The sequence below is a fragment of the Chiloscyllium plagiosum genome, unplaced genomic scaffold (genome assembly GCF_037043375.1).
Source record: "Chiloscyllium plagiosum isolate Xiang-an unplaced genomic scaffold, Cpla_swu_hap1 HiC_scaffold_13, whole genome shotgun sequence".
Classification (NCBI taxonomy): domain Eukaryota; kingdom Metazoa; phylum Chordata; class Chondrichthyes; order Orectolobiformes; family Hemiscylliidae; genus Chiloscyllium; species Chiloscyllium plagiosum.
In genome coordinates this window covers 79,438,767-79,450,234 of record NW_028270151.1, presented here as the reverse complement: position 1 = coordinate 79,450,234, position 11,468 = coordinate 79,438,767, and the positions used below count along the sequence as shown (strand labels likewise).

The 11,468-nt window shown below is 42.5% G+C and overlaps 1 protein-coding gene across 22 annotated transcripts in view; it reads left to right on the top strand.

Moving 5' to 3' along the window:
- kif1aa (kinesin family member 1Aa) overlaps nucleotides 1-11,468 on the top strand; it is a 374,456-nt gene that overhangs the window by 115,919 nt on the left and 247,069 nt on the right. The gene's annotated exons all lie outside the window — the stretch shown is intronic.

Below are 11,468 nucleotides of genomic sequence, written 5' to 3'. Positions count from 1 at the left end.
CACATAGAACGATCAGAAGGAACTGAGGGGCTGCATGTAGAACTCCTACGCTGTGGAAGTAGGCTATTCAGCCCATCAAGTCCACACTGACCTTCCAAAGAGCATCCCACCCAGACCCACCTGATCCCTGTAACCCTGCATTTCCCATGGCCAAACCACCTGACCTGCACAGCTTTGGACTGTGGGAGGAACCCTGAGCATCCAGAGGAAACCCACACAGACATGGGCAGAATGGGCAAACTCCACACAGACAGTTACCCGAGGGTGGAATCAAAACTGGGCCCCGGTGCTGTGAGACAGCAGTGCTAACCACTGAGCCACTGTGCCATTCCATGGCGGCAAAGTTACTGCATTTGCAATTAACAACAGTGCAGACTTGTTGAGACTCCCAGTGTTAGAAAGCTGTAGTCAGGCCTCAGCACCCAATCCTGTTGTGGCACAGTCAGTCATAGAGTCGTAAAGTTATACATGACAGAAACAGACCTTTGATCCAACTCATGCATCCTAAACTGGTCTAGCCCCATTGCCAGCATTTGTGAAGAAAATTCCCTTCTGTGGCAAGCCCACTTTCACTATTGTGTCTCCCAGGTATCAGGCAATAACTATAATCCCACTCAGGATGGAATCTGACTGTCTCGCCTTGGCATCCAATGGCATTGCTATCGTCAAACCCTCCACATTAACCGTCATTACTGACCAGAATCCTAAGGCCAGCCACATTAATGCTGTGGCTTCAAGTACAGGCCAGAGACTGGGTATTCTGCAGCCAATGGCCTGCCTCCCAGCTCCCCAGCATTTACAAAGGACACAAATAAGGAGCGCAATGGAACACCATCACCTGCATGTTCCCCTCCAATCACACACCATCCAGACTTGGAAATCCACGCTGCTCCTTCACCGTCACTGGGTTAAAACCCAGAACCCCTTCCCTTGGCAGCACTCTGATACATCGCTTCATGGGCTGGGATTTTAAGTGTGGAAATTGAGAATGCTGCCCGCCCAGCATAGAGGCAACCCCAACAAACTGCTCTGAAATCAGCATCCTGCGTGACACTTTAAAAGTACATTAGCAGTCATGTGACCCGCATATTACCCTGTTCTCTACCATTGGGGAGATGGATCAACACAAGGAGCCCGTGTTTGGAAAGGCAGGTAGGAAGGTGAAGGACACATTCTGGGGTCCGCCATGGATGCATTGAGGGAATCCTTCCCCTCCTGTCCCCCAGCCTCCAAAACCCATCTCCCCAGCCTCCCATCCTAGAGTGGCTGATCCCTCCAGCCCAAATATCTAAGACTAATCCAAATCTCTGCTCATTGCGTTGCTGACTGCCAAGCCATCAATGCTAAGACAAATCATGAAACACTTACTGTTGAGATTATGTTGTGTGCAGAGACATAATTCAAATGAGATTGAACGAGTGTGCTCAGATTAACTTCAGTCAGGACTGGATGGAGAGCTGTTGTTGAAATTCAGAGATAATTCCAGGGCGTTATGACCAGAGACCGCCAAAGGTTTCTCTAATTCATTACAGTCCCAAATGAGATAGCCCAAATGTCTAAACACCCGAGTGAGAAGGAATGAACTAACTCTCTTCAGTTATTCACCTGCCCATTTGATTGGTTGCAACTAGGTTAATATAAAATGGAAGTTTTTGCTTTCTCCAATTCCTCCAAATCTCTTTCTCCTGGATCTAAGTGAATTTATGTTTTAAAATGCACCAAAGTCGCCAAACTTTCTTGAATTAATAAAATAATTACTTTATTAATTGGTAAAGATGAAAATAATAATGACAACACGCAAACATACTCTCTCTCTCTATATGAATTCTGAAATAGTCAGGAAGAGCAGTTCTAAAGTTATCAGAAGCAATCTTTAATGGTTCTGATTGCAGAGATGTTAGGAATTGAGCAATCAATTTTGTGATTCTTAGTTTTGCAGGTTGATTAAAATTATGTGACTTCAATTCTTTTTGCCAATGACTTTCAGCATTCAAGGTGAGAAAGAGTGTTTCCCTCTGGTTTATCTGCAGTGCAAGGATGTTTAAAACAGCTGTTCCAAAACTATGGCCCTCACAATCCCCTAGCCCGCACATTAGGACTTATGGCCAATAACACACACACACACTAATATTGTAATTGGTTTTTAATCACTTTCCTTGTATATTCCTGGAGGGCAAAATCGACAAATCTACAGGATGGGACAATCTGCTGAGAGGAGGGATAGTCAAAGTGTTTGTTATCTCGTCTTACCGAGTCTCCCATGTTTTTGAAAGCTTTCCTAAGGCTTAACTGAAAGTAAAACACTGCAGATGCTGGAAATCTGAAATAAAAACAGGAAGATTGAAGAAACTGAACAGGTCTGGCTGGATTTGTGGAGGGAAAGACAGAGTTAGCATTTTGGGTCTGCTGTGACACTCTGTTGGAACTCCATTGCTCTGTCCCGACTGATCATGAACTGTCACTACTGAAGTCAAACTGCATGCCTTAAAACTAGAGTGTCAACCTTAAAAGCAGGACTGGAAACAAACATAAAATAGCAGATCCTCACTGGAGATTGTTAACACAGAATCAAATATTTTGAAGAGGCTCATTAACCATGAAAGTAATGCTGGTGTTTCCATCCTGTCTCTTAATTGCTTTCAAAATCATTTCTCATTTAATGTTGATCTGCCTTCCTCATTTGCTTCCTTTTCTCAATTATATTGTGTAGTGCACGACCATTGCTTTGTGATTTGTGTGTACTGAAACACTCAAGAGCTCTCTGGCGGATTCTATTTCACTTAATGAATCTTTGAAGACACAGGGAATAATTGGCCTGTCTGTGCCATTTTGTGATAGAAATGCCCTCCACCACCATTTCATGCTCATTAGCGATAATCAGATGTCATTTTCATTTTCAATTTTTTTTTTCTGGAGGCAAACACTTTCCGTGTGGCTTGTGTTCATTTGTTGACCCCCTTCAATCCCCTCTCTGCCCATATCCCACCTTGTGGAGGGTTTGGTGAAAATGGTTTGTTATTATGTCTGTTTTCCAGACAGTTGAGCAATTTCACAGGGCCTTGGATGACTTTTAGGTTACTTGGGGCAATTAATTAATCCAGAGTTTTCATTCTTTACACATCAAAAGATTCCATCCAAAATGGTGGACACAACCCATTCAGATTTTCTTAGCCTGCAGAGAGCCCAGGAATAGGCCTCCATCAAATCCATACATGTATTTATTTCTCAAAGCTTCACATGGAGATTGAAGGAATACTCTGGCTTGCCAACAACACTGATAAATGCTACCGGCCCATATCATAGAGCTCATAGCTGTCCTTATTCACATTCACACTCACTCTCATTCATACATCAACCCTGGACTTACTGGCCTGCACTTACAGAATTTTAAAATTCTCAATCTTGTTTATAGATCCCTCAATGGTCCTACCCTTCACTATCTGTAACCTCCTCCAACCCTACAGCCCTCTTTGTTACACTGCTATCCTTTTGCTTCTCCCAGGTTTTAACTGCTTCATGATTTATGGTTGTGTCTTTAGTTGACAAGGATCTGAACTCCAGAATCCCTTTCCTGAACCCCTCCAACTCTGCCCTCATTTTCCTCCTCTAACTATTTGACCAAGCCTTTGTTCATCTGTCCTATCATCTCCTTATGTGGCCAAGTTTTGCCTGATGATGCCTCTGTGAAATACGCTGGGATTTTTTTTTTCCTGTGTTAGCAACACAATATAAATAGAAATTGTTGGTTTCGTCTGAGATTCCCTGTAGATGTGTAAAATGAGCTCAAATGTTTTGCTTTAAAGGTAGCTTACCTATATTACTAAAATAATGGCAAGGCCCGATTTTGGGCTGGCTTTGGGTCTTGCAGCTGGAGTGCACGATGCCTGGCTTTAGGCCAAGGCCTCAGTTGAAATGAATTTTTACCATGATAGGTGTTTAGCTCCAGGGGAGCCCTGGTGCTCACTCACTTCCAGATGAAGGGCTGATAGAAACACTGTTTGTTTCTTGTCTTGTCCAAAGGGAGATGAAAGAAGGTGTATCAGCTTCTCCCTGGATGGGATGAGAATTTCTGCTTAATGGCAGGGCAAGAATGGACATGTGCTCGATACACACAGGAGGGGGCTGATGGGGTTTTGTTCCTAACAGGAGGAAAACAAACAATTAATTAATTCTGAATATCGCGAGTTGGTGTGGTCAGACTCCATGGGACTGAACAGGCCAATTCTTGACCTACAGATCTTTGGATGAGAATATGCCACAGTGGCAGTGGCATCAGATAGTAGGTTCGCAAAGTAGGATTGGCATCCTTTTGTTTCCTTCTCAGTCTTATCATTAAGACATTTGGACTCACAGCATGGTACAGCTTGACGGAAAAGTTGTTGCTGTTTTGACCGAATGATCCAAGTTCCTCCCAATCATTAATGCCAATTCTGCTGCATTTCAAAGAAGATTTGGAGTATTTCTGAAGCATCTTTGCTGACCTCCCTGGAACAATGGCCATTTGAGAGTTGTCTGACATAGAATCTAGTCCATCGAATTCAGTTTTTGCAGGGGTTTTGCCTGACTGCTTGTAGAGATGGCTTCAAGAAGGATGCTAATATTTATCTAATGATGCCCCATTGAATCTAGATGATGCCATGAACGTATGGCTGGAATTGGCTCCAGTGCACGGATGTATCCAGGTTTTGCCGCAGCACAAGAGTGTGGTAATACCAACCGTTCTGTACATTACTCCATTTATTGACTTATAGAGATCTTTGCTGTTAAACACTTGTCATTGTAATTTGTAAAAAGTTAAGCTAGTGCAGTTGATCCAGTGCTGATCTCCTTGACAATTTTTGTCTTTTGAGAGACATGGCTATGAATATATGGAAATGCTCAGAATATTCCAGAGGATATCCTTCAACCTATTTGGCAGTGGAATATTTGGCTGACCAGGGTTGAATTGATGTGACTTTTCATTTACAAAAAAAAGGCGGAATTTTTTTTATCCAAAATTGAAGAGGTCACAAGTGGCTTACAAATGTAGTGCCGGGTGGGATCAATTCATCTGCAAACATCTCAGTTTAGTTTTGGCGTAGTTGTGACTGAGGTTAAAGTGTTTTTCATCCAAACAGTGTTTACAGTTATAGAGTCATACAGCATGGAAACAGACCCTTTGGTCCAACTAGTCCCTGCTGACCATAATCCCAAACTAAACTCTCCCACCTTCCTGAGCTTGGTGCATATCCTTTCAAACATTTATTATTCATGCACTTATCCAAATATACCCACATCCACCACTTCCTCTGGAAGTTCATTCCACACACAAACTATTCTCTGTGTCCAAAAATTGCTCTTCCTGACTGTTTAAAATCTTTTTCCTCTCACCTTAAAAATATACCCCGGAGTCTTGAAAACCCCCACCCAAGGGAAAAGACCCTTGCCATTCACCTTATTCATACCCCTCATTATTTTATAAACCTCTGCAAGGTCACCTCACAACCTAAAACACTCCAGTGAAAAAGATCTGAGCCTATCTAGCCTTTCCTTATCACTCAAACCCTCCATTCCTGGTGACATCCTGGTAAATCTCTTCGGACGCCTCTCCAGCTTAATAATTCCTTACTATAACCAAGCAACCAGAACATGATACAGTATTCCAGAAGAAGCCTCACCAGCATCCTGTACAACCTCAACATAATGACCCAACTTCTATGCTCGAAGGTCTGAGCAATGAAAGCAAGCATGCTAAATGCCTTCTTAACCACCCTAACTATATGTGATGCAAACTTCAAAGAATTGTGTACTTCAACCCCTTGGTCTCCCTGTCCTACAACGCTACTTAAGGACCTATTTCAATTATTATAAATCCTGCCTTTGTTAGTTTTATTGCTGACATCAAAGAACTTGTTACCTCCTTGAAAAATTCAGTCAAATTTCTTCGCCTGACCTTCCTGTGACTAAACCTTGCTGACTATCTCAAATCAAACCTTACCTCTCCGGGTAGAGTTATTTCCCTTCTTAAAAATTTTCTCAAGTAGTTTCCCTATCACTGTGATTCACTGATCTGTAATTCCCTGGTTTATCCCTACCACCTTTCTTGAAAAGAATCACCACATTAGCTGAGCTCCACTCTTACCCGGGTTACCCTTTTCTCGTTGATAGATATTTTCTAACCAACTTATTATGAGATGTTATTACATACCTCTGGAATGGGTGAAATTTGAACCCAGGCTTTCTGAGGTAGGGACACTGCCACTCAATCACAAGAATATCTTGGGATACTCCTTAATTGTGGCTGTCCTTTCTTTGCTTTCCTACTTGCTTTCTTAAGTTGTCCTCTGTACTTTCTATACTCATGATGGCAAGCATACAGTTGGATTTCTTGGGCTTTCTCTCCACATCACTGGTCCTTTATTATCCATTTGTCTTTGCGAGTCAGCCTTGAGCTGCTGGGATCCTGCCTGACTTTCAACTTTGGTTATTCTGCCTGGCAGTGAAGTCTAGGGTTAGGGTTAGGGTTAGATTGATTTTGTTCCAGGAAGTCAACATTGTTTCTATTGAACCAGTCCTCATGACAGTGATGCTTGAATCAATGGTCCAGGCCCAAGAGTCTAGTACAACTGATTTTATTTTCTCCCACCATTCTGGAATTGAGTAGAATGTGTAAAGATGTCTAATGACTGGACATAAACTGTACTTGGAATTTCTTGAAAGTGGCAAATATAGGTGTGGGAAAAGATTTGCTAACCCACGATAGGCCCACAAAAGCAAAATTGGCCAAACTGTACCAGAACACCCAGAATTCCCGAGCGGCATGCAGACAAGGCAATACACTTTAAGCTCCCATGGACATGACAGCACCACAGATATCTCAAAGCCCTAAGGGCAGTTTAACAAACCAGCAATACCCAAGCCACACAAAGAGCAGGACAGATAGACATGCACCAGCAAGGACATGCTCCAGGAACAGGACAATGGAAGCACCTCACCACTTCAGAAGAGACATCAACACCTACCTGTGAAGATGAATGGAACCATGATACTGTCAGGATGTTGCATTGTGTGAAGGAACAGGACATTCATCCGATAAACTGTTTCCAATTAGTACCCTTGCAACTAAATTACTCCATTTCCAGAAACATTGTAGTTTCCCATTTCTTAATCAGTGTCATTGTGCAGCATTGCTATAAAACTGGTCTCAGCCACAGCTCTGGAAGGAGAAACCTAATCTACCTGTGCAGACTGTCAGTTCTGTGTCAGCCTAGTCAATTTCTCCTCCAGCAATATGGCTTGCAATAAACTGTTTGTCAATTTCACTTCGAGCTGTGTTTTGTGATCTCTAACCTATTGGGCAAATTTCTCCGACAATAGGATATATCAAGAGTGTAGCAATAAGTGCTGTGGGATATATCAGTGTAACATTGAGGAGAATGGGATCTGTCAATGTTATAGTTAGAAGGGTAGGATAAATCAGCATTATAGTGAAGAATGTGGATATTTCAAAGATTATTGGATATATCAAAGGGCATGGGACATATCAAAGAGTGTTACAGTAAAAAGTGTATAATATATCAGTGTTACTGTGAGAAATGTGTGAAAGATCAGTGAAATAATGTAAAACATGGGATATGTAAGTGTTTCATTGAGGAGTATGTGATGTTTCGATATTGTGGTGGCATGTGTGTGATGTTATCAATGTTATAGTAATACTGAGAAATGCAGGATGTATCAGTAAGTGTTAGAGGGAGGAATGTGAAACAGAGCACAATTTTTTTTTATCCCACCTTACTCCCTCTGTTACAAGGAACATGAGATAAAACAGACTATAAAAAGTAACTGAGATCATCCGTGTTGTCATCTGTGTTCTTTCTTGCACTCAGTGAAGTTGTCGGAATCCATGTGATTAACACAGATCTTGGATCAGTAAAATGCCATTTGAAATGGTAGCACATCTCTCCCTTTTACACCCTGATAGGTAGAGGGAAAATCGGATGAACTACTATTCAGGTGACTAGCAACTGGCACAAAGGGACATCACCAGAGGCTATTAGAGTCCCAGAGTCCTCACTTTAATGAATTGACACATTTTAGTAGCTTGATAATGTGGATTCACTTTGAGGGTCTGTTATATTACAGTAGTATTATCGCTGATGAAGAGGTATATTTACCATGCTCTCATATCATCTGGAGGACAGCTGAGGTTATTTGCTGGAACTGGAAGTATAGAATTGAACTAAGGGATTGGAGAAACTTATCACAACCAGCAAGGATTGGTTCACCATTCAGATCATTTCACACACAAGAGCTGTCTCTTTCCAATCCTGAGAGAAATCAGTAAATGAACAGATAGTTCCCTGAGGGAGAGAATCTGAAAGGCACCTGTCAGTCTACAGAAATCTCCAAGGGAAAGGGGCTCAGAGGCTCCAGTCAGTCTACAGAAATCTCCCTATAGGGGGGTGGTTCAGAGACAGTAGTCAATGCACAGTTACCAGGGAGTGCATGAACATGAATCACAGAATATCAACATTCAAGTGCAACAAGTAATTGCAAATAGTATTTAAGCTTTCAGTATAAAGGGATTAGAACATAGAACAAGACAGCACAGGAATAGGCCCATGATGTTGTGCCAAATATGATGCCAAATTAAACTAATCCTCTCTGCCTGCCCTGGGTCCATATCCCTCTATTCCTTGCATTTTCATGTGGTTATCTAAAGTCTCTTAAACACCCCTATCGTCTTTGCCTCCACCACCACCACTGACAGCATGTTCCACATTCCTGCCACTCTCTGTGTAAAACACTTGTCCGTCACATCTCCTTTGAACTTTCCCCCTCTCATCTGAAATGCATGCTCCCTTGTATTAGACATTTCAACTCTGGGAAAATGTTTCTGACCGTCAGCCCCATCAATACATCTCATAATTTTATCAACTTCTATTAAGTTTGCATTGACCCTCCACCAGTCCAGAGAAAACAACCTGGGTTTTTCTAGCCTCACCATATAGTTCATACCCTCTGATGCAGGCAGCATCCTGGTAAATCTCTTCCACACCCTCTCCAAAACTTTCATATCCTTCCTAATGTGGCGACCAGAACTAAATGCAATACTTTAAGTGTGGGTTAACCAAAGTCTTATAAACCTGCAACATGACATCCTGACTCTTGTAGTCAATTCCCCAACCAATAAAAACAAGCATACTATATGCCTTCTTTACCACGCTATCTACTTGCGTAGCCACTTTCAGGGAGCTATGGACTTGAATGCCAAGATACCTCTGTAAATCAATGCTGTCAGGGTCCTGCCGTGAACTGTATATTTTTCATTTACATTTGATCTCCCAAAGTGCAGCACCTCACACTTACCCAGATTAACCTCCATCTGTCATTTCTCCGCCCATATCAGCAACTTATCTGTGTCCCGCTGTATCGTTTGACAACTTTATACGCTTTCCACAAATCTACCGTTCTTTGTACCATCTCCAAACTTACTAATCAACCCATCTATATTTTCATTTAAGCCATGTATGTATATTACAAACATTAGAAATCCCAGTATGGATCCCTGCGGAACACCACTAGTCATGGACTTCCAGCCTGAAAAAAACATCCTTCCACCATTACCCTCTGCCTTCTATGTGCAAGCCAATTCTGAATCCATGCGGCCAAATCCATGCATGAACCCCATGCATCTTCTGGATGAGCCTACCATGAAGGACAGACAAAATCCACAGCTCTACCCTCATCGGTCACCTTTGTCACCTCTGCAAGAAGTTCAATCAAGTTAGTAAAACATGATCTGCCCTGTACAAAACTGTGCTGACTGTCCCTAATTATGCCATGCTTTTCCAAATGTGTGTAAATCTTATCCCTAAGAATTGTCTCCAATAGCTTCCTAACCACCGACGTTAGACTCACCAGTCTATAGTTTCCTGGATTATCTCTATTTCCCTTCTTGAACAGTAGAACAACATTAGCTACTCGCCAGTCCTCTGGGACCTCTCCAGTGGCTAGCAAGGATACAAAGATCTTGGTCAAGGCCCCAGCAATCTCTTCTCTTGCCTCTCTCAATAACCTAGGATAGATTACCATCTGATCCTGGGGACTTATCCATCTTCAAGAGACTCAACACCACTTTTTGGGTCATTGAATCATGCCATGTGGAAATGGACCCTTTGGCCCAACTTGTCCATGCAGATTTCCCAAACTGAACCAATTCATTTGGCTATATTTAGCCCATATCCCTCTAAATCTTTCTCATTCAAGTAACTGTTCAAATGTCTTTCAAATATTGTAACTGTACCCACTCTACCACTTCCTCTGACAGCTCATTCCACACATGAAAACACCCTCTGAGTGAAAGAGTTGCCCCTTGGGTTTTAAACCTTTTCCCCCTCACCTTAAACCTGTGCCCTCTAGCTCTGGACTTCCTACCCCGGGGAAGCAATCTTTGCTAGTCACCTTATCTATGCCCGTCATGATATTATAAACCTCAATAAGGTCACCAATTAGCCTCCTACACTCCAAGAAAAAAAAGGCCCAGTCTGTCCATATAACGCAAACCCTCCAGTTCCAGTAATATCCTTGTAAATCATTTTTGCACTCTTTCCAATTTAATAACATCCTTCCTATAATATTTAATATTTTGTTCATTCGAGGACTTCCCATAGAATCAATTTCTCCAATTGATTCACCAAAGAGAGTGAATTGCCTCCAGTTTTCCCTCTCCTTGCTCTCCCATTAATAAGCTGGACAAACATGACCTATCGGTGCACAGCCTTACCAAAGGGTACATGACCCTTAAGGGACAGATAGCCCCAATGCCAGGAACCAGAGAGACAATCTAAAAGGTGATCAGGGTCTGGGTTTTGTAAATCAGGCTACAGCTCTGAGTCTTTGGATGAAGGGTCACAGGGTAACTCTAGCAACATCTGTGGGAGGACATTGGGTTAGTGAGAACAGGAAAAAAACAACTTACCTCCCAGAGACAAGTCTAATGGACTACCTTCAACTGAAACACAAAGAGAATGGAACTAAGCCTCATTGGTTGACACAGCACGCTCCTCATCTGATAGGAACACTTGCCAGCAAGGCGAAAGGACTGGTGTAGAGTTAACACACTTGAAACACTAACTCTGTACCCGTCTCTCTCCACAGATGCTGCCAGTTCTGCTGAGTTTCTCCAGTGTTCTCTTTGTTGATTTTAGATCTCCAGAATCCTGCACTGTGTTGCTTTTCGGACCCTACAAAGTACGTTCTTTGTTTTAGATGCCAGTGACCCCTTTCCTCGTGAAATTGTGTATACTGTTATAGAGTCATAGCACTGGTCCAACTCGTCCATGCCGATCAGATATCGAGACACCACCCACGCCCTCCACCTCCTCCAAGACTTCCGTTTCCCTGGCCCCCAACGCCTCATCTTCACCATGGATATCCAATCCCGCTACACCTCCATCCGTCATGACCAGGGTCTCCAAGCTCTCCGT